We start from the raw sequence: 26,392 nt of genomic DNA on the forward strand, positions 1-26,392 counted from the left end.
ATCCGAGTAGGGTGGCCTTTTGCAGCTGACAGATGGTAATTTTGTCAGCGCCAATTGTTTCTAAGTGCAGGCCAAGGTCTTTAGGCATTGCACCCAGTGTGCCGATCACCACTGGGACCACCTTTACTGGCTTCTGCCAGATGATGATGATGATGATGATGGTGATTATTATTATTATTATTATTATTATTATTATTATTATTTGCTGTCCCCTGCCACACATTGCTGTGGCCCAGTCTGGTGATCTGGAAAATAAAGTAACGAGAAAGTGTTGGTTTCTAATATGTGTAATTTCTTTATGCTTGTGGGTAAACAGTATTTCTTGTTGTTACTTTGTCAGTGTTGATGTGGAGAGTGTCTGGTTTGCCTACTCTGGCATATGCAACATATCATAGTCCTTCTTTAGGGGTCCCTTTCAAATGTATGATACTATCTATATCTGTGTGTGTGTGAATCATAGCTATCCATCTATATCTATGGCTGGATAGCTCTTTGTCAGGCTCTGATTACATTTTCTTGCCCTGGTGAAGAGAGTTGGACTGAGTGGCCTTAAGTATTTTCTGTTGATCAAGGGGATTCTGTGTGGGAAATTTGTCCCAATTCTGTCGTTTGTGGGATTCAGAATGCTCTTTGATTGTAGGTGAACTATAAATCCCAGTAAATACAAATCCCAAATGTCAAGGTCTATTTTCCCCAAACTCCATCTCTGTTCATATTTGGGCATATGAAGTAGTTGTGCCAAGTTTGGTCCAGATCCATCATTGTTTGAGTCCACAGTGCTCTCTGGATGTAGGTGAATTACAACTTCCAAACTCAAGGTCAATGCCCACCAAGCCCTTCTAGTGTTTTCTGTTGGTCATGGGAGAACTGTGTGCCAAATTTGGTTCAATTCCATCGTTGGTGGGGTTCAAAATGTTCTTTGATTGTAGGTGAACTATAAATCCCAGCATTGGGTTGTTAGGTGTCTTGTGTCCAAATGTGGTGTCAATTCATCCAGTGGTTTTTGAGTTCTGTTAATACCACAAACGAACATTACATTTTATTTATATAGATGATGATGATGATGATGATGATTATTATTATTATTATTATTATTATTACTAGCTGTACCCGACACGCGTTGCTGTGGCCAACCTTCCCTCCGTCTTTCTCTCCTCCCTTCCCTCTTTCCTTCCTTTCCACTTTTTCTTTCCCTATCTCTCATCTTTCTTCCATCTCTACCTGTTTCTTTCCTCCCTTTCTTTGCTCTTTGGTTACATCCTTCCTTCCTTCCTTCCCTATCTTTCGTTCCTTCTTCCTTCCCTCTTTTTCCTTTCACTTTTTTATTTCCTTCTCTCCTTCCTTGCTTCTCTATCTTTCTTTCTTTCCTTCTTTCCCTCCCTCTTTCTCTCCTTCCTTCCTTCCCTCTTTCCCTCCTTCTCTCGTTACTTCTTGACTGTCCCTTCCATTTAATATTGTATTTATATCTTACATAGAAAGAAGGAAAGGAAGAAGGAAGGAAGGAGGGACAGGAAGGAAGGAAGGAAAAAGGGAGGGAGGAAGGGAAAGAAGGGAAGGAAGGAAAAGAAAGAAGGAGGGACAGGAAGGGAGGGAGGGAGGAAGGAAAAAGAAGGAAAGTAGAAGGAAGAAGGGAAAGAAAGGAGAGGGATGAAGAAAGGAGGGGGGAAGGAAATGAAGGGGAAGGAAATGAAGAAAGGGAAAGAAGGAGGAAAGAGAGGGGGGAGGAAAAGAAGAAAAGGAAAAAGGAAGGAGGGACAGGAAGGCAGAGAAGGAGGGAAAGAAGGAAAGGAAGGAGAAGGAAAGAAGAAAAGGAAAGAAAGGAAAGGGAGGAAAGAAGAGAAGGGAGAGAGAGAAGGAAGGTCCTTCATTCAAGCACCGTGGACCTTCCTCGCCTCCTCCTCCTCCTCCTCCCCTTCTTCCTTGCGTGGAGCACTCCGTTGCTGCTGCTGGCACTTTCCAACAGGGAAAGGAGGAGGAGACTGCTCTCCTGACATAGGAGGGGAAGAGAAGGGGCTGAATGCGGCAATCCTCCACCTTCACTCCACTCGCTTGTGTGTGTGTGTGTGTGTGTGTGTGTGTGTGGCCATGCACATGCGCCTGGCTTTAACAGTCGGCTATTTCACCGCGAGGAGCAGGAGGGGGCGTGGCCATGGGGTAGACATGCAGTTTAGAAGTCCTTTCTGCTTTTTGTTTTCTTGGGGTTTTTTTGAGTGGAGAACATACATTGGCTTGTTAGGGACATCGTGTCCAAATTCGGTGTCAATTGCCCCTGTGGTTTCTGAGTTCTGTGAATAGCACAAACAAACATTACATTTTTATATAGATTATTATTATTGACTCCATCTAGAATCGCATTGGCTTCTTAGCTGCTGCTTCACAATGTTGGCTCCTGGTTAGATATTGTTCTATTAAGACCTCTAGATCCATTTCATTTGTACATTTTTTTCAAGCCCAATGTCACCGATCGTCTTTTCTCATCACACCTTAGAATATTGAAGTCCATCAAGCCAACCCTATCTCAATGAGAAGGACAAATCCTTGCACTCTTAAGGTTCAGGCAATATGGCCTCAATAGAATAGATGGAGGTGGGGTGAGAATAGCCTTCAGCCCCCATGACATGAAATAAAGCCATGCCCCTTCTCCTCCTTGCCGGACAATTGCTGCTTCATCCCAACATCCCATTTGATGGAGGTCATTGCCAGGAATGAGGCCAGGTACAAGCTCGTAAACAGAAAGAACAAGCCATGCCTTTTTACTGGCTTCTGTTTTTATGAGGCGAAGCTGTGAACTGTAACGAGATAATATTCTGTTCTTGGTCACCCTGTTAAGAAATTATCACAGTCATCTACTTGAGGAACTCACTTCAGGCGTCGCTATAGGATAGGGTTGGTGCATGAGTGCCCAAGGAGGATGCAGAGACGGAGGTATGCTCTTAACCTTAACTCTTCCTTAAAGTCAATTGCTTATGTCCAAAATAAATTGAGGTGAATGGTCCTTTTTGTTAGAAAATGTCTCATCCTCCAACACTACACTGATTTGAATTAGCCATTTCCGACTGCGGGTCATTTTAGAATAAAGGCGTTTTACTAAGAGATTGGGTTAGACTACAACTCCCAGCAAAAGCTGTAGTTCAGTGGTTCTCAACCTTCCTGATGCCACAGCCCCTTAATACAGTTCCTCATGTTGTGGTGACCCCCAACCATAACATTATTTTTGTTGCTATTTCATAAATGTAATTTGCTACTGTTGTGAATTGTAACGTAAACATCCAATACAGAATCATAGAAACATAGAATCAAAGAGTTGGAAGAGATCTCATGGACCATCCAGTCCAACCCCCTGCCAAGAAGCAGGAATATTGCATTCAAATCACCCCTGACAGATGGCCATCCAGCCTCTGTTTAAAAGCTTCCAAAGAAGGAGCCTCCACCACACTCTGGGGCAGAGAGTTCCACTGCTGAACAGCTCTCACAGTCAGGAAGTTCTTCCTCATGTTCAGATGGAATCTCCCTTCTTGTAGTTTGAAGTCATTGTTCCTCGTCCTAGTCTCCAGGGTGGCAGAAAACAAGCTTGCTCCCTCCTCCTTGTGGCTGCCTCTCACATATTTATACACGGCTATCATATCTCCCCTCATCCTTCTCTTCTTCAGGCTAAACATGCCCAGCTCCTTAAGCCGCTCCTCATAGGGCTTGTTTTCCAGACCCTTGATCATTTTAGTCGCCCTCCTCTGGACACATATGCAGGATATATTTTCATTCACTGGACCAAATTTGGAACTAATACCCGATACACCCAAATTTGAATACCAGTGGGGTTGGGTGGGGGGTTGATTTTATAATTTGGCCGTTGTATTTACTGGGATTTATAGTCCATCTACAATCAAAGAGCATTCTGAACTCTACCAATGATTGAATTGAACCAAACTTGGCACACAGAACAACCCAAAATAATGAAAGGGTTTGGTGGGGATTGACCTTGAGTTTTGGAGTTGTAGTTCACCTACATCCAGAGAGCACTGTGAAAAACAATGATGGATCTGGACCAAACTTGGTATGAATAATGAATATGCCCAAATGTAAACACTGGTGGATTTGGAGGGAAATAGACCTTGACATTTGGGAGTTGTAGTTGCTGGGATTTATAGTTCACCTACAATCAAAGAGCATTCTTAACCCCACCAATGACGGAATTGGGCCAAATTCCCACACAGAACTGTCATGACCAACAGAAAATACTGTGTTTTCTGATGGTCTTTGGTGACCCCTCTGACACCCCCTTGTGACCCCCCCCCCAGAACTCCCAACCCCCAGGTTGAGAAAAGCTGCTGTAGTTCAACATTTGGAAAGTTGGAAAGTTATTTTTCAAGGTCCCATTAACCCTTGAAAAAGAACTTTCCAAAACCCTATTTTCCAACTTTTTTTCATGTCAGGAGCGACTTGAGAAACTGCAAGTTGCTTCAGGTGTGTGAGAATTGGCCATCTGCAAGGACATTGTCCAGGGAATGCCCGGGTGTTTTGATGTTTTACCATCCTTATGGGAGGCTTCTCTCGTGTCCCTGCATGGGGAAGCTGGAGCTGACAGAGAGAGCTCATCCACTCTCTCCCTGGATTTGAACCTCCGCCCTGTCGGTCTTCAGTCCTGCTGGCACAGGGTTTAACTCATTGCATGACCGGGGGTTGCTTTTTCCCAGCTAAACATGAGGAGGAACTTTATGATGGTAAGAGCTGTTTGGCAATAGAAGATGCTTCCTGGGAGTCTGGTGGAACCTCCTTCTCTGAATGGCCATCTGTTGGGAGGGCTTTGATTGTTTATTCCTGCCTGGCAGAGCAGGGTTGGACTGGATGACCCCTGGGTGTTCCAACTATGATTCTAGTTAAATTCAACTTCTAAAGAGAGAAAGAGAAGCTCTCCCACACGCAAAGCAATAAACAGATTAAGAAAGTGAGAAATACAAACATGTATCCCCCGATCACACACTGATTTATTTATAAGGTTTTTTTAATCAACAAGTGAGAAGTAATATAATAGGCCTCCCACTGCCTCAAATGTTAGAGTCCTTCTTTGCCCCCACCTCCCACCCTCGGTCCCTACCACCTTGTTCTCTTCTTGATTCATCCAGACCTAAAGTGTTTTACATGGTTTTAATTCCCAGCTGCTGGTTAAGATGCTGTAAGCCGTTTATTGTGCTCTTAGCTTCCCTGTGGTGAACCTACCCCCAGAGGAATGTAGCAAAGAGGGGATCAGGAATGGCAGGATTTAGTCATCTGCTTACCCAAACCCAAATCAAAAATAAACACAAATGCCATTGGAAAAAGGCAGAGAGAATCAGGAGGCGAGAGCCTTCGTTGTGTTTGCATCGGGGAAATCTACAGTTGCATATTTGCATGGTTATTGTGTTATGCCGTCCTTACGTTGAATACTGTCAGCATAATTGCTTCCTTGAATTTGTGGGTTTAATGAATTCTCCTATTCCCTGACTCTCAAAAGTTGTTGGTTGTGCTTTGTACTGGTGAGGAGCTGGAAAACCCAGTAGACAACTAGAATGGGAAACTGGATACCAAGGATACCAAGCCGTTCAGCAGTGGAACTCACTGCCCCAGAGTGTGGTGGAGGCTCTAGAAGTTTTTAAACAGAGGCTGGATGGCCATCTGTCAGGGGTGATTTGAATGCAATATTCCTGCTTCTTGGCAGGGGGTTGGACTGGATGGCCCATGAGGTCTCTTCCAACTCTTTGATTCTATGATTCTAAGGAGGGTATAGCCAATACTCCAGAGGACAGGAGCAGAATTCAAAACGATCTTGACAGATTAGAGAGATGATTGGCCAAAACTAACAAAATGAAGTTCAACAGTGACAAATGCAAGATACTCCACTTTGGCAGGAAAAACGAAATGCAAAGATACAAAATGGGGGAACGCCTCGCTCGAGAGCAGTACGTGTGAAAAAGATCTTGGAGTCCTCGTGGACAACAAGTTAAACATGAGCCAACAATGTGATGTGGCGGCAAAAAAAGCCAATGGGATTTTGGCCTGCATCAATAGGAGCATAGTGTCTAGATCTAGGGAAATCATGCTGCCCCTCTATTCTGCTTTGGTTAGACCACACCTGGAATATTGTGTCCAATTCTGGGCACCACAATTCAAGAGAGATATTGACAAGCTGGAATGTGTCCAGAGGAGGGCGACTAAAATGATCAAGGGTCTGGAGAACAAGCCCTATGAGGAGCAGCTTAAGGACCTGGGCATGTTTAGTCTGAAGAAGAGAAGGCTGAGAGGAGATATGATAGCCATGTATAAATATGTGAGAGGAAGCCACAGGGAGGAGGAGGGAGCAAGCTTGTTTTCTGCTTCCTTGGAGACTAGGACGCGGAACAATGGCTTCAAATTACAAGAGAGGAGATTCCATCTGAACATGAGGAAGAACTTCCTGACTGTGAGAGCTGTTCAGCAGTGGAACTCTCTGCCCCAGAGTGTGGTGGAGGCTCCTTCTTTGGAAGCTTTTAAGCAGAGGCTGGATGGCCATCTGTCAGGGGTGATTTGAATGCAATATTCCTGCTTCTTGGCAGGGGGTTGGACTGGATGGCCCATGAGGTCTCCTCCAACTCTTTGATTCTATGATTCTATGAGACACTTTATCATTCCTGTTTTCATCCTAAAAGGAATGAAAATCTTAATCTCACTGTCAACTCAAGAGACCCACTGGATTGATGGAATTTAGGGTGCATTTACACTGTGGAATGAATGTCATATGATACCAGTTTGATTTTGGAATCCTGGGAGTTGTAGTTTGCTGAGGCAACAGCACTCGTCAGCAGAGAAGGCTGTTCTACAACTACCAGGATCCCATAGTGAGGCGTTTCTCAACCTTCCCAATGCAGTGACCCCTTAACACAATTTCTCAAGTTTTGGTGACCCCCAACCATAACATTATTTTGGTTGCTACTTCATACCTGTAATTTTGCTACTGTTATGAATCGTAATGTAAATATCTGATATGCAGAATGTATTTTCACTCACTGGACGAAATTTGGCACAAATACCCGGTACACCCAAATTTGAATACTGGTGGAGTTTGGGGAAAATAGACCTTAAAATTTGGAAGTTGTAGTTGCTGGGATTTATAGTTCACCTACAATCAAAAAGCATTCTGAACTCCAACCAATCTTGGCACACAGAACCTCCATGCCTTGAAGAGACTCACTGGTGTGAACCTCCCTCCTACCTTGCACGCTCTCCCTCGCCTGCACATGCACATCACGCTGCCATGCACCAAGCACGCCTGCTCTCCCCTTCCTGATTGGAGTCTCAGAAGCAGCCCTCCCCTTGGCTGAGAGGCTAGCCTATCACAGTGGAGTAGGGCTTTTGGTGGGAGGATTCGCCATCTCTTTCCAGAAAGGAAGAGAAGGACAGACGGAGAGATCTTCAGCCTTCTCTGCCAAAGGGGTTCCTAAGACCATCAGAAATATATGTTTTCTGATGGTCTTTAGTGACCCCTCTGAAACCCCCTCACACACACACACACACACACACACCCCAGGGACCTGACCCCAAGTTGAGAATTGCTGCCATAGTGGCTAAAGTGGTGTCTAATTGCATTTGTACTACAGTGTAGATATACGTACAGATCAACTCACCAATCTATCATTTATTTAATGGGGCTAACAAATAGGAATTCAATTTCAGTTTTTGTTACAAGTCAGGATCATGAAGGAGCCTCCGGTGGCGCAATGCGTTAAACCCTTATGCCAGCAGGACTGCTGACTGAAAGGTCAGCAGTTCAAATCTGGGGAGTGAGGTGAGCTTCCATGTGTCAGCCCCAGCTTCCCATGCAGGGGCACGAGAGAAGCCTCCCACAGGGTGGTAAAACATTCGGGCATCCCCTGGGCAACATCCTTGGAGACAGCTAATTCTCTCACATCAGAAGCAACTTGCAGTTTCTCAGGTCACTCCTGACATAGAAAAAAAAGGATCAGGAAGAATATGAAAAGCGTATCAGACCCTATTCTTTCCAATTCCAGATGTGCTAGTGAATCCAGATGTGTAAATAGCCACTTGTTCATAGAAATTGCATTGCTCTTGTTTGTGAAGTCAAGGCCATCAAATGCCATCAAATGCAGAACCTGTACTTCTGAGAATACAGGCAGTTCCCAAGTAATGAACAAGATAGGTTCTGTAGGGTTGTTTTTAAGTTGAATGTGTATGTAAGTCAGAACAGGGACATTTTTACGTGTAACTCTAGCCACAAATATATATCTTTTAGATTAGGATAGCATGGGGAAGGGTTAATGCCCTGTAATGTTTGTTGTGCTGTCTGTGCCCCTGTTCAGAAGATTTCACCTCACTTTCTGTCCCTGTGAGAATTAGATTTTGAAAAATGTGTCTTGTTGTGGAAAAAAGGATAGGAGAGAAAGCTTCAGTGGAGACACCTTCTCCCCATGAGAATAACTCTTCCTGGAGTAGATTTTCCTTCCTTCCGAGGGAAAGATTTCTCTCACTCCCTATTGTTTCATACTCATTCTAAACTATGGGTCATAAGTAAGTCGGATGTTTGTAACTCAGGGACTGCCTGTACTCAGTGCATCCTTGTCTTTCTATTTCAGAAGGAACCTTTCGCACTACTGAATTGTCGTTCTAATATTCTACTTGAATTGACACGGAGCCACCCTTTGTAACCCTGGGATCAGAGGCGGCCCTAGGTAATTTTCAACGGTAAGCAAACAGTATTTTGGCGCCCCCCCCCCCCCAAACTAATCATTGATATATATTTTCTGTTCGTCGTGGGAGTTCTGTGTGCCAAATTTGGTTCAATTCCATCATTGGTGGAGTTCAGAATGCTCTTTGATTGTAGGTGAACTATACATCCCAGTAACTACACTTGCCTCACTTGCTCCCTTGCCTGGCCCGCTTTGGGTCCGGAGGAATGCCTGAAGACCCCGGCGTGTGCACCAAAAGTCACCTCTTCTTCTGACTTTCTCCTCAGCCATTGGGACCAAGAGAGAGAGAGAGAGAGACAGAGGTGGAGATGCTCACCTTCCCTGAAGGTAGGCGCAAAAACAAACGAGGGAGCGGAGGTGGGAGATACCTCCAGCCGGAGGGGCTCTCTCTCTCTCTCTCTCTCTTGGTCCCAATGGCTGAAGAGAAAGTCAGGAGAAGAGGCGACTTTTGGTGCGCACGCTGGGGTCTTCAGAAACGCCTCCGGACCCGAAGTGGGCCAGGTGCGGCGGCTCCGCCCCTTGGCCCACCCGCAGATTGGGGAGAGGAGAGGAGGCGGGTGGAGCTGGTCATGGGAGCCGGTCATGGGGAAGGGATTGAACATGGAGAACGATTGAGCACCAGCTCTGCTCACGCACCCGGTGGCCGGGTGGAGCAGGAACGAGAGGGGCTAGGCGAGGCTCAAGGGCCCGGCCCCTTTGGGAAGAGGATCACCCGGCAGTGAGGCAAGAAAGCCAAGGCTCCCCCCGGACTGCTAGGGCTGTTGTGAGCTGAGGGGGCACTCCACAAGTGGCGGTCGAGGGGCATTTACAGAGGTGCCTCTGTGCCCCTGGCAAAATAAGTGTTCTGCGACCACTTACTTCGCATAATGGATGAGCCGCCCCTGTCTGGGATTTACAGTTTTGGGGGGACAGGTGTATGGCATTTCCAATGAGGGAACTACAGATCTCAAGATTCCATAAACTGCAGCCTTGATCGTCTGAATGTCACAAAGAGTACTATTGTTGCATAGTGTGAAAAGACTCCAGAAGAGATTGGGAACCTCGGTCAATCTCATCGCAGCCAAAAGAGGCTGTTCCTCTTATAAGACAATTAGCCTTCATTCTGACTTTTCATTACTGTCCTCCACAGCTGCCATGGGGAAAAATAATGGAATACAATGGGGGTGGATTCCGCAGCAAGAGAGGCCGGGCAATTCCAATGCAGTGTTCTCCTCAATTAATTCCAAAATTAGGCAGGAGAAACTATCCAAAATGCAAACTTTCCCTACAGGATGACTTTCCCTGCAAAGCCTCTGCTATTTCATCCTTGTGAACCAGGATGAATCATGTTAGTACTCTGCCCAGTATCCAAACATCCCAAAGTCTTCTGGAGAAATTATGCTGCATGTGTATTTTTGAACAGAAAAATCTGTTTTCTGTATAAGGAACACATTCACTGAACAGAGGAAAAGTGGGGGGCGGGGGGAGTTGCAGAAAACATGTTTTCCTGTGCAAAAGAATTTCTCCTAAATACTCTAAATGGGATTCTATAGTCAATTTCCATTGGAAGAAGCCCTATAACTGCACTAAAAGAGAGGCAAATGTCCAGAGAAGTGTTCTCTAGGAATCTCTAGTTCAGTGGTTCTCAACCTTCCTAATGCCTCAACCCCTTAATACAGTTCCTCATGTTGAGGTGACCCCCAATCATAACATTATTTTCATTGCTACTTCATAACTGTAATTTTGCTACTGTTATGAATCATAATGTAAATATGCAGGAGGTATTTTCATTCAGTGGACCAAATTTGGCACAAATAACCGATACACCCAAATCTGAATAGTGGTGGGGTTGGGGGAGATTGAGTTTGTCATTTTGGAGTTGTAGTTGCTGGGATTTATAGTCAAACTACAATCAAAGAGCATACTGAACTCCACCAATGATGGAATTGAAACAAACTTGGCACACAGAACTCCCATGACCAATAGAAAATACTGAAAATACTTGACCTTGATTTTGGGAGTTGCAGTTCACCTATATCCAGGGAACACTGTGGACTCAAACAATGATGGATCTGTACCAAGCTTGGCACAAGTACTCAATATGGCCAAATGTGAACACTGGTGGAGTTTGGGGAAAATAGACCTTGACATTTGGGAGTTGTAGTTGCTGGGATTTATAGTTCACCTAAAATTAAAACGTATACTGAACACCAATGATAGAATTGGGCCAAACTCCCCCCCCCTCCCCCCGCCCATGACTAACAGAAATATTGTGTTTTCTGATGGTCTTTGGTGACCTCTCTGGCACCACCTCATGACAACCCCCCCCCCCCAGGGGTGCAGACCCCCAGGTTGAGAAACACTACTCTAGTTCTTCCATTGCAACTGTATGATCAACTTCTAGTAAACATTTACCATAGAGTCACACAGGAGGAACTAGTGATTCTTAGAACATATTAATTACATCTGCAAAAATAGAACCTACAAATGTGGAAGACCAATTGCAGAATACACCATTTCTGCTAACACCACCCAAGAAAGGATTCCTCCAGGCAGGAAGCAGCCAGGCTTTGAAGCTGCAAGGCCATTCAATCCTAATCAAGCTGGCCAATTGCAACATTCACACTTGCCTCAAGTAGACAAGAGTTCTTTCTCGCACCCTGGACACTCCACTGATATATAAACCTCACTTGCTTAGTTTCCAACAGACTTTACAACTTCTGAGGCTGCCTGCCATAGATGTGGGCGAAACGTCAGAAGGGAATGCTTCTGGAACATGGCCATACAGTCTGGAAAACTCACAGCATCCCATATTAGAGCAATTGTTCCAAAGTTCTTGTTCATACTAATCAACTGTAGCACTTGGGTTACACTTTAATTGCCATGGTTTGATCCTATCGCGTCCTGGGATTTATAGTTTCGTGAGGGACTTATAATCTCATCCAAAGAGCCTCACCCAATTATAAATTCCAAGATTCGATGGGAGAAAACCATGCCACGTAATTGGTACTGTAATTGGGTAGTATGGGTGCATCTAGACTGTTGAATTAATGCAGTTTCACACCTCTTGAACTGCCTTGGCTGAATGCTATGGAATCTTGGGAGTTGTAGCTTGCACTCTTTGGCAGGGAAGGTTCAAGACCTTGTTGAACTATAACTCCAAGGATTGCATAGCCTTGAGCGATTGCAGTTAAAGTGGCATCAAACTGCATTAATTGGACAATGTAGATCAGTCATGGGCAAACTTCGGCCATCTATGAGTTTTGGACTTCAACTCCCACAATTCCTATCCATTCCTAATTCCTACTGGCTGTTAGGAATTGTGGGAGTTGAAATCCAAAACATGTGAAGGGCTGAAGTTTACCCATGGCTGCTGTAGATGCACTCATGGATACACACAAAAAATAGTTTGGTGTAATAGGAGAATGCATTTCACCCACAATGAACCTTTCTGCCTGCTGGGATTTCAAGGCTAGCTTCATTTTTCAAGGAATATTCATAACCCTCCGCAGCAAGATTTCTTTTAAAGATGGCGAGGTTTCGGGAAATATCAGATCTGTGGAACCCAAATTGCCTCTTGGTAAAACTACCTTCTGATTCTTTTCAGAGATGGAGTGAAGTATATCTTACCGGGGGACCAAAATTAGAGCCATTCCCCTGTGGCCCCGAAGTACAAGGGGATATCCGCACCATCTCTTCCTCAAACGCCGCGCAAGGAACAGGGCCCCTCCATCTCTCGTCTCAGAAGGCGGATTCCTTTCAAAGTGGTGTCGATGTTTCCCGGATAACATCATAGCAGCAACAGGAAGATAGCACGGTTCCCCCAAGACCTTATTACAATTCGCGGAGACTTCATAGAATATCAATTATGGGCGGAAAAAGGAGCTGCGGCAACCTTCAAGCCCCATGGATGGAAGGAAGCTGGTGCCTTTTTGCGAGGATAACTTATTGCAAAGTGGGGTTTTTTTGCCCATTTATCTACCCCTAAAACTGTTCCAGCGTCTTTCATCATGCTCAAAATATGACCATAATTTCAGCCAATGGCTTTTCTTTGGAGGTTTGTGAGGTTCTGGTGATCAGAAGAAGCAAACAACTATATGGCCACTTTAAACAAGTTTGGGGGCACAACATCCCCCTGAAAATCATATCCTGAACATTCAACAATGGAGACCTTTCAAAATCTTTGTGAGCCACACTTAAAGCTCTCACAGGCCACACTACAATTTGTTTAGGGAGATGAATAATATTAGCTTTAGAACAGCGTTTCTCAACCTGGTGGTCGACACCCCTGTTAGGGCCATGAGGGGGGGTGTCAGAGGGGTTGCCAAAGACCAACAGAAAACACAGTAGTTTCTGTTGGTCATGTGGGTTCTGTTTGGGAAGTTTGGCCCATTCTATCCTTGGTGGGGTTCAGAATGCTCTTTGATTGTAGGTGAACTATAAATCCCAGCAACTACAACTCCCAAATGTCAAGGTCTATTTTTCCCAAAATCCACCAGTGTTCACATTTGGGTATATTGGGTATTCATGCAAAGTTTGATCCAGATCCATCATTGTTTGGGTCCACAGTGCTCTCTGGATGTAGGTGAACTACAAGTCCCAAACTCAAGTCAATGCCCACCAAACCCTTCCAGTATTTTCTGTTGGTCATGGGAGTTCTGTGTTCCAAGTCCTGTTTAATTCCATAGTTGTTGGAGTTCAGAATGCTATTTGATTGCAAGTTATCTATAAATTCTAGCAACTACAACTCCCAAATAATAAAATCAATCCCCGCCCAACCTTACCAATATTCAAATTTGGGTGTCTCAGGTATTTGTGCCAAATTTGGTCCAGTGAATGAAAATGCATCCTGCATATCAGATATTTGTATTACGATTCATAAGAGTAGCAAAATTACAATTATGAAGTAGCAATGATAATAATTTTATGGTTAGGGGTCACCACAACATGAGGAACTGCATTAAAGGGCTGTGGCATTAGGAAGGTTGAGAAACACTGCTTTAAACTATGGACTAAATCCAAGAATGGATTCACCACCGCACTGGCATCCAAACCATAGAATCAATGCAGTTACACCCCACTTGAAATTTGGGCATCTCAGATTTGTGTCAAATTTGGTCCAGTGAATTAAAATACATCCTGCATATCAGATATTTACATTACATAACAGTAGCAAAATTAAAGCTATGAAGTAGCAACAAAAATAATTTCATGATTGGGGGTCACCACACCATGAGGAACTATATTTAGGGGTCATATCATTAGGAAGGTTGAGAAACACTGAAAGAGATGCTTCATATCTAAACTCAGAGGTTGACTGTGTTTCCCATATTGTGTGGCAGTGAATCTGCTCTGGGTTTTAGTAGAAACTTATAGACATCAAACCTGTTTGGGGAGCAAAATTGAGACCCCACTTGAACCGCCATGGCTCTGGGCTATGGAATCCTGGGATTTGTAGCCTGATGAGGCCCCAAGAGAATTCTACAGACCTTGTAAAGCTACAACTCCCAGGAATCCATAGCATGGAGTCATGGAACTTCATATGGGGTTGAACTGCATTAATTCTTCAGTGTAGATGGACCCTAAGTGAAGCCAACTGAAGCTCTCCAGCTGTTTTTTACTTATCCCATCAACCGTAGGCAGCATAGCTAATGGTGAGGGATGTTAGGAACCGAAATCCCATGAATATACTTGAATAAACCAAGAATACTTTCTCTCTGTTGTGCAAATGTAGGCACAAAAGCATCACATCATCTTGGTTCTCCAGATGATGTCCAACAGAGGTTTGCCATTCCTTGTGGGCTGAGAGAGTGTGACTTATCCAAGGTCACCAATGGATCTCTGGGGCTTAGGAAGGACTCAAACCGTGCTCTTTCTAAGCCCCAATCAGATACCCAAACCACTACTCTAGGCTGGCTTTCAAAGGTACTCAAAGGAGATCCGTGGGGATATCCACTTCCCTCAGTGCAATCAGATGAGGACTGCTCTCCTAACCACTAGGCTAACCTATCATTTCATCACCTCTAAATCCAAAGTCTAAGAGTTGCTAGATGCAGGATTCAAAAAAGCAACATGCATGGGGCAAAGAAGGTGTTCCACATTGCAGCCTATTCACAAGTACAGTCCGTACAGGGAAGAGGGGAATGCCCAGCTATATCAGAAGAAGGTCCCGTCGGGACACTAGCCAAGCCTCGTCCTTTCTCTGCCTGGCGTCGTGCCACCCAGCGTCCCGGTCGCTCCACTCGGCTGCTGCACTTAACGGCTGCATTTATTATTATTACTATTATTATATTTCGCCCAGCACTGGATCGGCATCCCAATTGCTGGCAGCCACCGGGATTTATTTGAACTGTCATCTTAAGGAACGGTTTTCCAAATGGGAGGCCAGTCATCAGCGCTGCTCCAAGACAGAGGGCCATTCCCTGCCAGGGAACACTGCGTGCCTTCCAGCCTGGTTTGCGTAATGAAGGATGGGGAGACCCAGGGCAGGTGGGGGAGAAAAGTGCAGCAAGGTACAGGAAGGATGGGAGTTGCAATCCAGCCACAATGGGAAGCAACTGTCATGCCTGGATCGGCGAGAAAAGCAAAGAGAGAGACAAGTGGGAGGAATGGCTATTTATGCAAGAGTGGCATCAAGTAGAAACATAGAGCTGGAAGAGATCCAAGGGCCATCCTGTCCAACTTCATTCTACCAGACAGGAAGACACAATCCAAGTGTTCCTAACAGATGGGCATCCAGCCACTGATTAAAACCTCCAGAGAAGGAGTATTCACTAGACTCCTAGGCAAGGGATCCCAAAGACCATCTAGTCCAATCCCATTCTGCCATTGTAAACCTTCAAAAATGGGAACCCCACTGGACCCTAAAGCTGTATATTCCACTGTTGAACATATCTGACCATCAGAAAGTTCTTCCAAACCTTCAGGTGGAATCTCTTTTCTTGAAGTTTGAGTCCGTTGCTCTGAATCCTAGTCCATTGCTATCTCTAGAGTACCCGAAGGCAATATGGCATGCTTTCCAATATTCAAACTTGACTTTGTTGTCCCTTCTCAACCATCTCCAAGCTGAATAGCCCCAGCTCCCCAAGGCACTCCTCTTAAAGATTCATAGTTTCCAACCTTTTGTAATCTTGGTCACCTTTCTCTGGGCACTTTCCATCCGCTCCATATCCTTCTTGATTTGTGGTGACCAGTGCTTGACACAGTCTTATTCCAGGTGAGGTCTGACCAAAGCTATGAGTTCCCTTGATCTAGATGCTAGGTGAGGTCTGACCAGGTGAGGTCTCACCAAAGCTATGACTTCCCTTGATCTAAACACTAGACTCCCATTGATGAATCCTGTCTTTTATTTTTGTGCAACTTTCCATCTTTCTCTCCAACAACTTAGCTCACCATAGAGACTCTGGTCCACAGAGCATTAGACCATCTATTGAGCATATACCAGCAGTCCCCAAGTTATGAACATGATAGGTTCTCCAGGTTTGTTCTAAGCTTTGGGTCACATAGGGAAGGGTGAACATCGCTGTGGTGTTTGTTTTGCTGTCTGGGCCCCTGTTTAGAAGATTTCGCCTCACTTTCTGTCGCTGTGAAAATTGGGTTTTGGAAAATTTGGCATGTTGTGAAAAAAAGGATTGGAGATAATGCTTCAGTGGAGACCCCTTTTCCCCATGATAATAACTCTTTCAGGAGTGCACTTCCCTCCCAAGAAGTAGATTTCTCTCACTTCCTGTTGTCTCACCCAAGACTTTAACTATGACTTGTTTGTAAGTCTGATGTTTGTAACTCAGGGACTGCCTGTATTAAGTCAGTGTTTTCCAAACGCTGGTCTTCTGGGTGTTTTAGGCATCAGCTTCCAGAATCCCCAACAACTGTCCAATGCAGCTGAGTCCAAAACACCTGGAGGACTAGAGACTGGGCATCACTGTACTAAGTACACATTTCAGTGCCCATCTGAACGCATTTTTGGATGCACATTCAGATTTGGGAGGTGTTCATAATTTGATGCCTACATCAAAATGCAGGCACTGGTTCTTGATGCTCAATGGGGTCCATGGTTAAGATATGCTTTTTATTTATATTCTTGCTCACTTCTGCACAGCTTTGCAACACTTTAATCGTCTCTTCTCCAAGCTAAACATCTCAAGCTTTTTAAGCCATTCCTCAGAGGGATTCATGGTTTCCAGACCTTTGACCATTTTGGTTGCCCTTCTCTGGACACCTTCCAGCTTTCATAGAATCATAGAATCATAGAGTTGGAAGAGACCCCTTGGACCATACAGTCCAACCCCCTGCCAAGAAGCAGGAAAATTGCATTCAAAGCACCCCCGACAGATGGCCATCCAGCCTCTGTTTAAAAGCTTCCAAAGAAGGAGCCTCTACCACACTCCAGGGCAGAGAGTTCCACTGCTGAACAGCTCTCACAGCCAGGAAGTTCTTCCTAATGTTCAGATGGAATCTACTTTCTTGTAGTTTGAAGCCATTGTTCCGCATCCTAGTCTCCAGGGCAGCAGAAAACAGCTTCGCTTCCTCCTCCCTATGACTTCCTCTCACATATTTATACATGGCTATCATGTCTCTTCTCAGCTTTCTCTTCTTCAGGCTAAACATGCTCAGCTCTTTAAGCCGCTCCTCATGGGGCATGTTCTCCAGACCCTTGATCATTTTAGTCGCTCTCCTCTGGACACATTCCAGATTGTCAATATCTCTCTTCAATTGTGGTGCCCAGAATTGGACACAATATTTCAGGTGTGGTCTAACCAAGGCAGAATAGAAGGGTAGCTTTATCCTTCTTTAATTTTGATGCCCAGTTGCAGTTCTGATGGAACATTGGGAACACTGGCTTTCTGGCCTGTTCTTATTGCAAAAGGCTGTCCCAAACATGATGGCTAGGGAAGGAGAGCCTGTATAAGGGCATCAGACATGACCCACGGGCATTGCATTATTTTTGCATTACTCTGCCATGTCTCCGAAAGGGCCACATGCTGGGATCCTGCAAAAGAGGCAGGTGGAAAAAAGGCAACAAAAAGTAGAAGAAAAGCAGAGCTCCAGCATCTCCATACTGCCTTTGAAACAAGCTCTCTCCATCGTCCTCCTGCGCCTACATTCATTGGTGAGCGCACCCTTATCAAACGTGACACTTGCCTTGTGCTCCTGCTTGGGCCATGACAGCTGTCGCATTGGAAGGAATTACAGAACCTGGATGGAAGCAGCCGCTTATCACTCTCCCTGAATGATCACTGGATTTCCTGGGTTAATCTATGGGGGCGGCAGAAGGCCAGCAGAGGAGGGAGTGTGCAGCAGCAGAGGAACATCCCAACTTAACCTCTGGAAAAGCCATCTCATCTTGCTCAGAGATGATAGTCAGATTCCTGTGTATATGTCTACACTGGTGTAAATCCCATCATCCATATCCAAAACATTTTGTATATACACTTGGACCTCTGCATGCATTGGGCTTAGAGTGTACAATCATCACAAAAGAGTTAAAACCACAAAATAAGGTTTGTTTTTCACCTAGGAGAATGCCTTTCTGGGAATCTCTAGATCCTCCATTGCAACTGCATGGTCAACTTTCACCAGAGTACTGGAGGACATAGTGATTCCTAGAGAGGCATTCTCTCTGGGGATCTCCAGGTCCAGCAGATGTTCATCAAGGACTTGCAATAGGGGATCTAGAGATTCATGGGAGACCATCAAATCTGTGAAAAATCAAATCTGCAACAGTCAGCACCACAAATGTGGAGAGTTGACTGTATATTTTCAGCCTTTAGTCTTTCTGGGACCTCACCAAACTACAAATCCCGGGATTCCATAGCAAATGTGATTGCTGTGTTCATGATATCATGCTATCCTTCTCTGTGACACCACAAAGGAACATCCCCATGTTTCCGGTCTGAGCCCCAAAATATCAGGGCTTCCACTCCCAAACCTAGGATGGATCTAAACTGTCGAATTAATGCAGTTTGACTCCGCACGGCTCAATGCTATGGAATTATGGAAATTGTAGTTTGGCGAGATCCTAACATTCTTTGGCAAGGAAAGTTGAAAACTTCATAAAACTACAACTGTCAAGATTTCATAGCATTGAGAAAGGGCAGTTTATGTGGAATCAAACTGCATTAATTCTACGGTGTAGATGCAACCGATGTCTCAACTCTTACTGTTGAATTGATTCCGGAAAGGTGTGCCAACACATAAATGCTCCAGTTGTCTCCGCTCTAGTTGGGACTAAGAGCGCCATTCAGGGAATCTCCCTTTTTGTGCCCAAAGATGCCAAAGCTAGGACATCACATGCAGTGAGCAAAGAGTTAAGCCGTGACCTAGAAAGGCAAAAGAGGTCACTGTGATGCCAATGCCACCTTCTGGGGGCTGCTGCTGGGAGGCCCCTGCGAGCCCCATCCTTGGCAACTTCTTCGCCAGCTGAGACCAGGGTTAAATAAAACCCATCGGTGCCTCCAAGCTGGCGCCTTTTGCAGGAGGGGAAAGTGGGGGAGGAGACCGCAAGCAGCACAGATTTGTTCAGCTCCAGCATCCCACTCTTGTTGTTTGCAAAGCTCTGCACCACACAGTACAGCTGGGGGAGGTTTGAACGGATGAATTCCAAACTACTTTTTATGGGTGCAATAGAATCATAAAGGTGGAAGAGACCACACGGGCCATCCAGTAAGCCTGCAGGAAAAGCACAATCTAAACATCCCTGACAGATGGTCATCCAGTTTCTATATAAAGCCTCCAAAGGAGGCAGAATCTTAGATCTATCTTTTAATACATACATTTTAATGGTCTTGTTTCTATCTCTGTATTTGAACTGTGTTTTAACAAATAAAAATTATTATTATTATTATTATTATTATTATTACAACTCCCACAACTCTGCAGCATTGAGCCATGGCAATTATTATTTCCTAGCCCTATAATCCAGCCCCAAACTAGTCAGTCTTTTGGATCCCACCTAATTAATTAACTCAGTCCAGATTATAATATATCTCTGAGAATTTCTACATTGGAGAATTAATGCATAAATGTCATAGTTGATTGCTATGGAACATATGGAGATTCAGTCTGCTGAGGCACCAGCTCTCTTGGGCAGAGATGGCAAAAGACCTCAGAGAATTACAACGCCCACAACTCTGCAGCATTGAACCATGGCAATTCAAGAGGTACCACATTGCATAGATTCAAACAGTGTAGATCAGTGTTTCTCAACCTGAAGGTCAGGACCCCTGAGGGCATTATAAGGGGGTTTCAGAGGGGTCACCAAAGACCATCAGAAAACACATATTTCTTATGGACTAAGGAACCTCTTTGACAGAGAAGGCTGAAGATCTATCCTCCTGTCCTTCTCTTCCTTTTTGGAAACAATTGGTGAATCCTCACACCAAAAGCCGTCCTCCACTGTGATTGGCGGCCTCTCGGCCAAGGTAAGGGCTGTTTCTGAGACTTCAAGGGGAGGGGAAGCGTGGTGCGCACCTGCGAGCAAGGGAGAGCATGTGAGGCTGGAGGGAGGCTTGTGCCAGCAAGTCCCTCCAAGGCATGGAGTTTCTGTGTGAGAAGTTCGGCCCAATTCTATCATTGGTGGGGTTCATAATGGTCTTTGATTGTAGATGAACTATAAATCCCAGCAACTACAACTCCCAAATGTCAAGGTTTATTTTTGCCAAACTCTACCAGTGTTCACATTTGGGCATATTGAGTATTCGTGCCAAGTTTTGTCCAGATCTAACATTATTTGAGTCCACAGTGCTCTGTGGATATAGGTGAACTACAACTCCAAAACTCAAGGTCCCTTCCAGTATTTGCTGATGGTCATGGGAGTTCTGTGTGCCAAGTTTGGTTCAATTCTGTCATTGGTGGAGTTCAGAATGCTCCTTGATTGTAGGTAAACTATAAATCCTAGCAACTACAACTCCCAAATGACAAAACCAGTTATGCAACGAAAATAATTTTATGGTTGGGGGTCACCACAACCTGAAGAACTGTACTGAGGCGTCACAGCATTAGGAAGGTTTGGAAACACTGGTGTAGATGCACCATGAAAGGTCTAAAACTTTCTAGAGAGATGTTCTGCAGAGTTAAAAAAAAAGCAAGAGCATTATAAATGTATGGTTTTCCCGCTTTTGTGGGAGTCCTAACCCAGGAAAAATTGGAGGGCCTATTGCATATCAATACTTTACAAGACAATGCTCTTGCCTTGAGATTCCTTCCCCTCTTTAAAACCAGAGGAGCATTTGTTTGTTTGTTTGTTTGTTTATCGTGTCATCAGCAACCAGACATTTGTATTACATTTTTAACAAAACAAACAAACAAACAGACAAAACACAAAGTTTGCAAGCTTGTAGTTGATTAAATGTCCTTTGACCAGTATCTGGCCACTTGGAGTGCCTCTGGTGTTGCCACAAGAAGGTCCTCCATTGTGCATGTGGCAGGGCTCAGGTTGCATTGCAGCAGGTGGTCAGTGGTTTGCTCTTCTCCACACTCGCATGTTGTGGATTCCACTTTGTAGCCCCGTTTCTGAAGGTTGGCTCTGCATCTCGTGGTGCCAGAGCGCAGTCTGTTCAGCGCCTTCCAAGTCGCCCAGTCTTCTGTGTGCCCAGGGGGGAGTCTCTCATTTGGTATCAGCCATTGATTGAGGTTCTGGGTTTGAGCCTGCCACTTTTGGACTCTCGCTTGCTGAGGTGTTCCAGCGAGTGTCTCTGTAGATCTTAGGAAAACTATTTCTTGCGACCAGAGGATAATTAAACAGCAATAATTCAATAATGTATATTATTATTATTATTATTATTATTATTATTATTATTAACTTTATTTGTACCCTGCTAACATCTCCCGAAGGACTCGTTGTGGCTTACAAATGCCAAGGCCCTCAATTATTATTTTTTTGTCGTGTCAGGAGCAACCGCTCCTGTTGTGAGAGAATTGGCCGTCTGCAAGGACTTTGCCCAGGATGACACCTGGATGATTTTTGATGTTTTATCATCCTTGTGGGAGGATTCTCTCATGTCCCCGCATGAGCAGCTGGAGCTAATTGAGGGTGCTCATTCACCTCTCCCCGGATTCGAACCTGCAACCTGTCAGTCTTCAGTCCTGCCGAGACAGTGCTTTAACCCACTGCGCCACCGGGGACTCCAAGGCCCTCAATAAAACAACAGCATAACAAATACAACAATGAAACTCAAAAAGCAAACCAATAAACATTAAAGCAATAACAGTAAAACAATAAAACACTAACATCATGAGCCATTTAAAAACTAAGGGTCAGGCCAAATGTAATGAATAAAAATTAAAAGTGCTGGGCATGACAGGAGAAATGTAAGGATTTTAGGGTAGGTACGATGTGCAGACAATCTTAAATCTCTAATAAAGTGTGTCTGGGACATGATGCTGGGAGTTTCCTATTCTGGAAAGGCACACTGGAACAGCCAGGTCTTCAAGCTCCTCCTAAAGACTGCCAACGTTGGGGCTTGTCTGATGTCCTTGGGGAGAGAGTTCCAGAGTTGGGGGGCTACCACAGAAAAGGCCCTGTCCCTCGTCCCCACCAAACGTGCTTGCGACGCAGGTGGGATCGTGAGCAGGTTCTCTCCAGATGAACAAAGGGATTGTGTGGGTTCATATATGGAGATGCGGTCACGCAGGTAGGCAGGTCCCAAACCGTTTAGGGCTTTGTAGGTAAGCACCTGCACCTTGAATTGGGACCAGAAAATGAACGGCAGCCAATGGAGCTCCTTAAACAGGAGGGTTGACCTCTCTCTGTACCAGTTAACAACCTGGCCGCCGCCCGTTGGACCAGTTGGAATTTCCAAGCCGTTTTCAAGGGCAGCCCTACGTAGAGTGCATTACAGTAGTCCAATCTAGAGGTGACCAAGGAATGGACCACCCCAGCCAGATTAGCCTTTACGAGGTATGGTCGCAGTTGGTGCACGAGTCTCAATTGTGCAAAAGCCCTCCCGGCCACCGCCGACGCCTGAGCCTCAAGCGTAAGCGATGAATCCAAGAGGACACCCAAACTGTGGACCTGTGATTTCAGGGGGAGTGTAACCTCGTCCAACACATGGGATGCACATGGGACCTATTCTCCAGAAAACAAGGATGAAGATTGGGATGTGAACTCTTCTAGAGATGTTCAATGTATTGTCGAAGGCTTTCATGGCCGGAATCACTGGGTTGTTGTAGGTTTTTCCGGGCTATATGGTCATGTTCTGGAGGCAATTTTTCTCCTGACGTTTCGCCTGCATCTATGGCAACCACCTCTGAGGATGCTTGCCATAGATGCAGGCGAAACGTCAGGAGAAAAATTGCCTCCAGAACATGGCCATATAGCCCGGAAAAACCTACAACAACCCAACTCTTCTAGAGTTCAAATAAGCCTTAGTCCCAATGACAGGTCCACCTACACTGTTGAATTAATCCATTTTGACACCACTTTAAATGCTATGGCTCAATGTTGCGGGATCCTGGAGGTGATGTTCTACACAGTCATTACCCTTCTCTGGCACTGATTGCTGGTGCTTCACCAACCTACAAATCCCAGGATCCCATAGCCTTGAGCTGCATTAAATCCACAATGTAGATGTGCTCCTCAACACAATTACTTGGAACTCCATTGGACCAAACAAATCTGTACACAGATTTATTTAGTTTTGCAAACCATTCCAGATTTCAAATAGGACAATGTCAACGAAGTCTTGATCCTACCAAGTGATTGAGATACACTCATCTGCCCAACCACTCTATCACGTGCAATATCAATCTAAAGAATAACTTATTAAGATGGGAGAAAATTCAGCTGTCACTTTTAGGGAGAATCACAGTAATAAAAATGAATGCTTTGCCAAGAATGCTGTTTTTATTTCAGACAGTCGTGCCTTTGATTAACGGTAAACCATTTAAGCCATAGCAGAAAGATCTATTGAAATGCATATGGCGAGAGAAGAAAAGGAGAGTTAAATATCAGATTTTATAAGATGCAAAACAAAGAGGGAGGACTGAGGTGACGGGATTGGAAACTGTCGTTTGTTTTGTTTGATTGAAAGAGTGAATAGCATTAATGAATAAGGGCCTGGCCTGAGATTCAGGCAGCAAGGATATTCGCGGCAGCAAAAGGTTAAAGTGAATGTCGATTTTAACTATAATTGTATGAGACTTTCTAATAATATGGACTAGATACAGACTGAGTTGTGTTCTTAGATGGGGACATAGATCTTTATGGCTGTAAAATATTGGTTCTCAACCTTCCTAATGCCATGACCCCTTAATACAGTTCCTCATTTTGTGGTGACCCCCAACCATAAAATTATTTTTCTTTGCTACTTCAGAACAGTGATTTTGCTCCTGTTATGAATCATTATGTAAATATCTGATATGCAGGATGTATTTTCATTCACTGGACCAAATTTGGCACAAATACGCAATACGCCGAAATTTGAATACTGGTGAGGTTGGGGGAAGGTTGATTTTGTGAATCAAAGGGCATTCTGAACTCCACCAGCAATGGAATTGAACCAAACTTGGCACACCACACTCCCATGACCAACAGAAAATACTGGAAGTGTTTGGTGGGCATTGATCTTGAATTTTGGAGTTGTAGTTCAGAGAGCACTGTGGACTCAAACAATAATGGATCTGGACCAAACTGGGCATGGATACTCAATATGCCCACATGCGAACACTGGTGGAGTTTGGGGAAAATAGATCTTGATATTTGGGAGTTGTAGTTGCTGGGATTTATAGTTCACCTACAATCAAAGAGCATTCTGAACCCCACCAACAATAGAATTGGGCCAGCCTTTCAACACAGAACCCCCATAACCAACAGAAAATACTGTGTCTTCTGATGGTTTTTGGCGACCCCTCTGACACCCTCTTGCAACCTCCCCAGGGGTCCCGGCCCCCCAGGTTGAGATACGTTGCATTAAAAGATTAAAGTGAATATTAAATATATTGATCACTTGTGATGTGACCTCTTCGGAATATGGACTAGATATAGACTGAGATGCCTCTTTGCATCTCAACTCAGGAAGCCTTTGATAAGAAGGAAATAGCAGCAAATAGGTGCTAGAATCAGCTTCCTTTTATAGAGAATAGAATCATAGAGTTGGAAGGGTCCCCCAAAGGTCATCTAGTCCAATTCCACGCTGCCATACAGGATGACACAATTGAAGCTCTCCTGACAGATGCCCATCCAGCCTCTGTTTCAAAACATTCACATATGGAAGGGCCCTCCAAGGGCCATCCAGTCCAACCCTCTTCTGCTATGTAGGAGTACACAATCGAAGCCCTCCTGACAGATTCCCATCCAGCCTCTGTTCCAAAACATTCACATATGGAAGGGCCCTCTAAGGGCCATCCAGTCCAACCCTCTTCTGCTATAGGAGTACACAATTGAAGGCCCCCTGACAGATGCCCATCCAGCCAAAACATTCACATATGGAAGGACCCTCCAAGGGCCATCCAGTCCAACCGTCTTCTCCTAAGCAGGCATACACAATCAAAGCCCTCCTGACTGATGGCCATCCAGCCTCTGTTCAAAACATTCATATAGGGAAGAGCCCTCCAAGGGCATCCAGTCCAACCCTCTTCTGCTAAGAAGGTGTACACAATCAAAGCTCTCCTGGCAGATGCCCATCCAGTCTCTGTTCAAAACATTCACATAGGGAAGGGCCCTCCAAGGGCAATCCAGTACAACCCTCTTCTGCAAAGCAGGCATACACAATCGAAGCCCTCCTGACAGATGCCCATCCAGGCTCTGTTTCAAAATATTCACATATGGAAGGACCCTCCAAAGGCCATCCAGTCCAACCCTCTTCTGCTATGCAGGTGTACACAATCAAAGCCCTCCTGACAGATGCACATCCATCCTCTGTTCAAAACATGCACATATGGAAGGGTCCTCCAAGGGCAATCCAGTACAACCCTCTTCTGCAAAGCAGGCATACACAATCGAAGCCCTCCTGACAGATGCCCATCCAGGCTCTGTTTCAAAATATTCACATATGGAAGGACCCTCCAAGGGCCATCCAGTCCAACCCTCTTCTGCTATGCAGGTGTACACAATCGAAACCCTCCTGACAGATGCCCATCCAGCCTCTGTTCCAATACATCCACATATGAAAGAACCCTCCAAGGGCCATCCAGTCCAACCCTCTTCTGCTATAGGAGTACACAATTGAAGCCCTCCTGACAGATGCCCATCCAGCCTCTGTTCCAAAACATTCACATATGGAAGGACCCTCTAAGGGCCATCCAGTCCAACCCTCTTCTGATATGCAGGTGTACACAATCAAAGCCCTCCTGACAGATGCCTATCCAGCCTCTGTTTCAAAGCATTCACATATGGAAGGGCCCTCTAAGGGCCATCCAGTCCAAAGCTCTTGTGCTATGTAGGAGTACACAATCGAAGCCCTCCTGACAGATGCCCATCCAGCTTCTGTTTCAAAACATTCCCATATGGAAGGGTCCTCTAAGGGCCATCTAGAACAACCCTCCTGCTATACAGGCATACACAATCGAAGCCCTCCTGACAGATGCCCATCCAGCCTCTGTTCAAAACCAAAGGTCATCTAGTCCAATTGCCATACAGGACGACACAATTGAAGCCCTCCTGACAGATGCCCATCCAGCCTCTGTTCCAAAACATTCACATATGGAAGGACCCTCCAAGGGCCATCCAGTCCAACCCTCTTCTGCTATGCAGGCGTACACAA

The 26,392-nt window shown here is 45.0% G+C and overlaps 1 protein-coding gene across 1 annotated transcript in view; it reads right to left on the minus strand.

Annotated features, from left to right (window-relative positions):
* Nucleotides 1-26,392, minus strand: part of ADGRB2 (adhesion G protein-coupled receptor B2) — a 265,571-nt gene that overhangs the window by 232,353 nt on the left and 6,826 nt on the right.

This window comes from Anolis sagrei, chromosome X, assembly GCF_037176765.1.
Source record: "Anolis sagrei isolate rAnoSag1 chromosome X, rAnoSag1.mat, whole genome shotgun sequence".
Classification (NCBI taxonomy): domain Eukaryota; kingdom Metazoa; phylum Chordata; class Lepidosauria; order Squamata; family Dactyloidae; genus Anolis; species Anolis sagrei.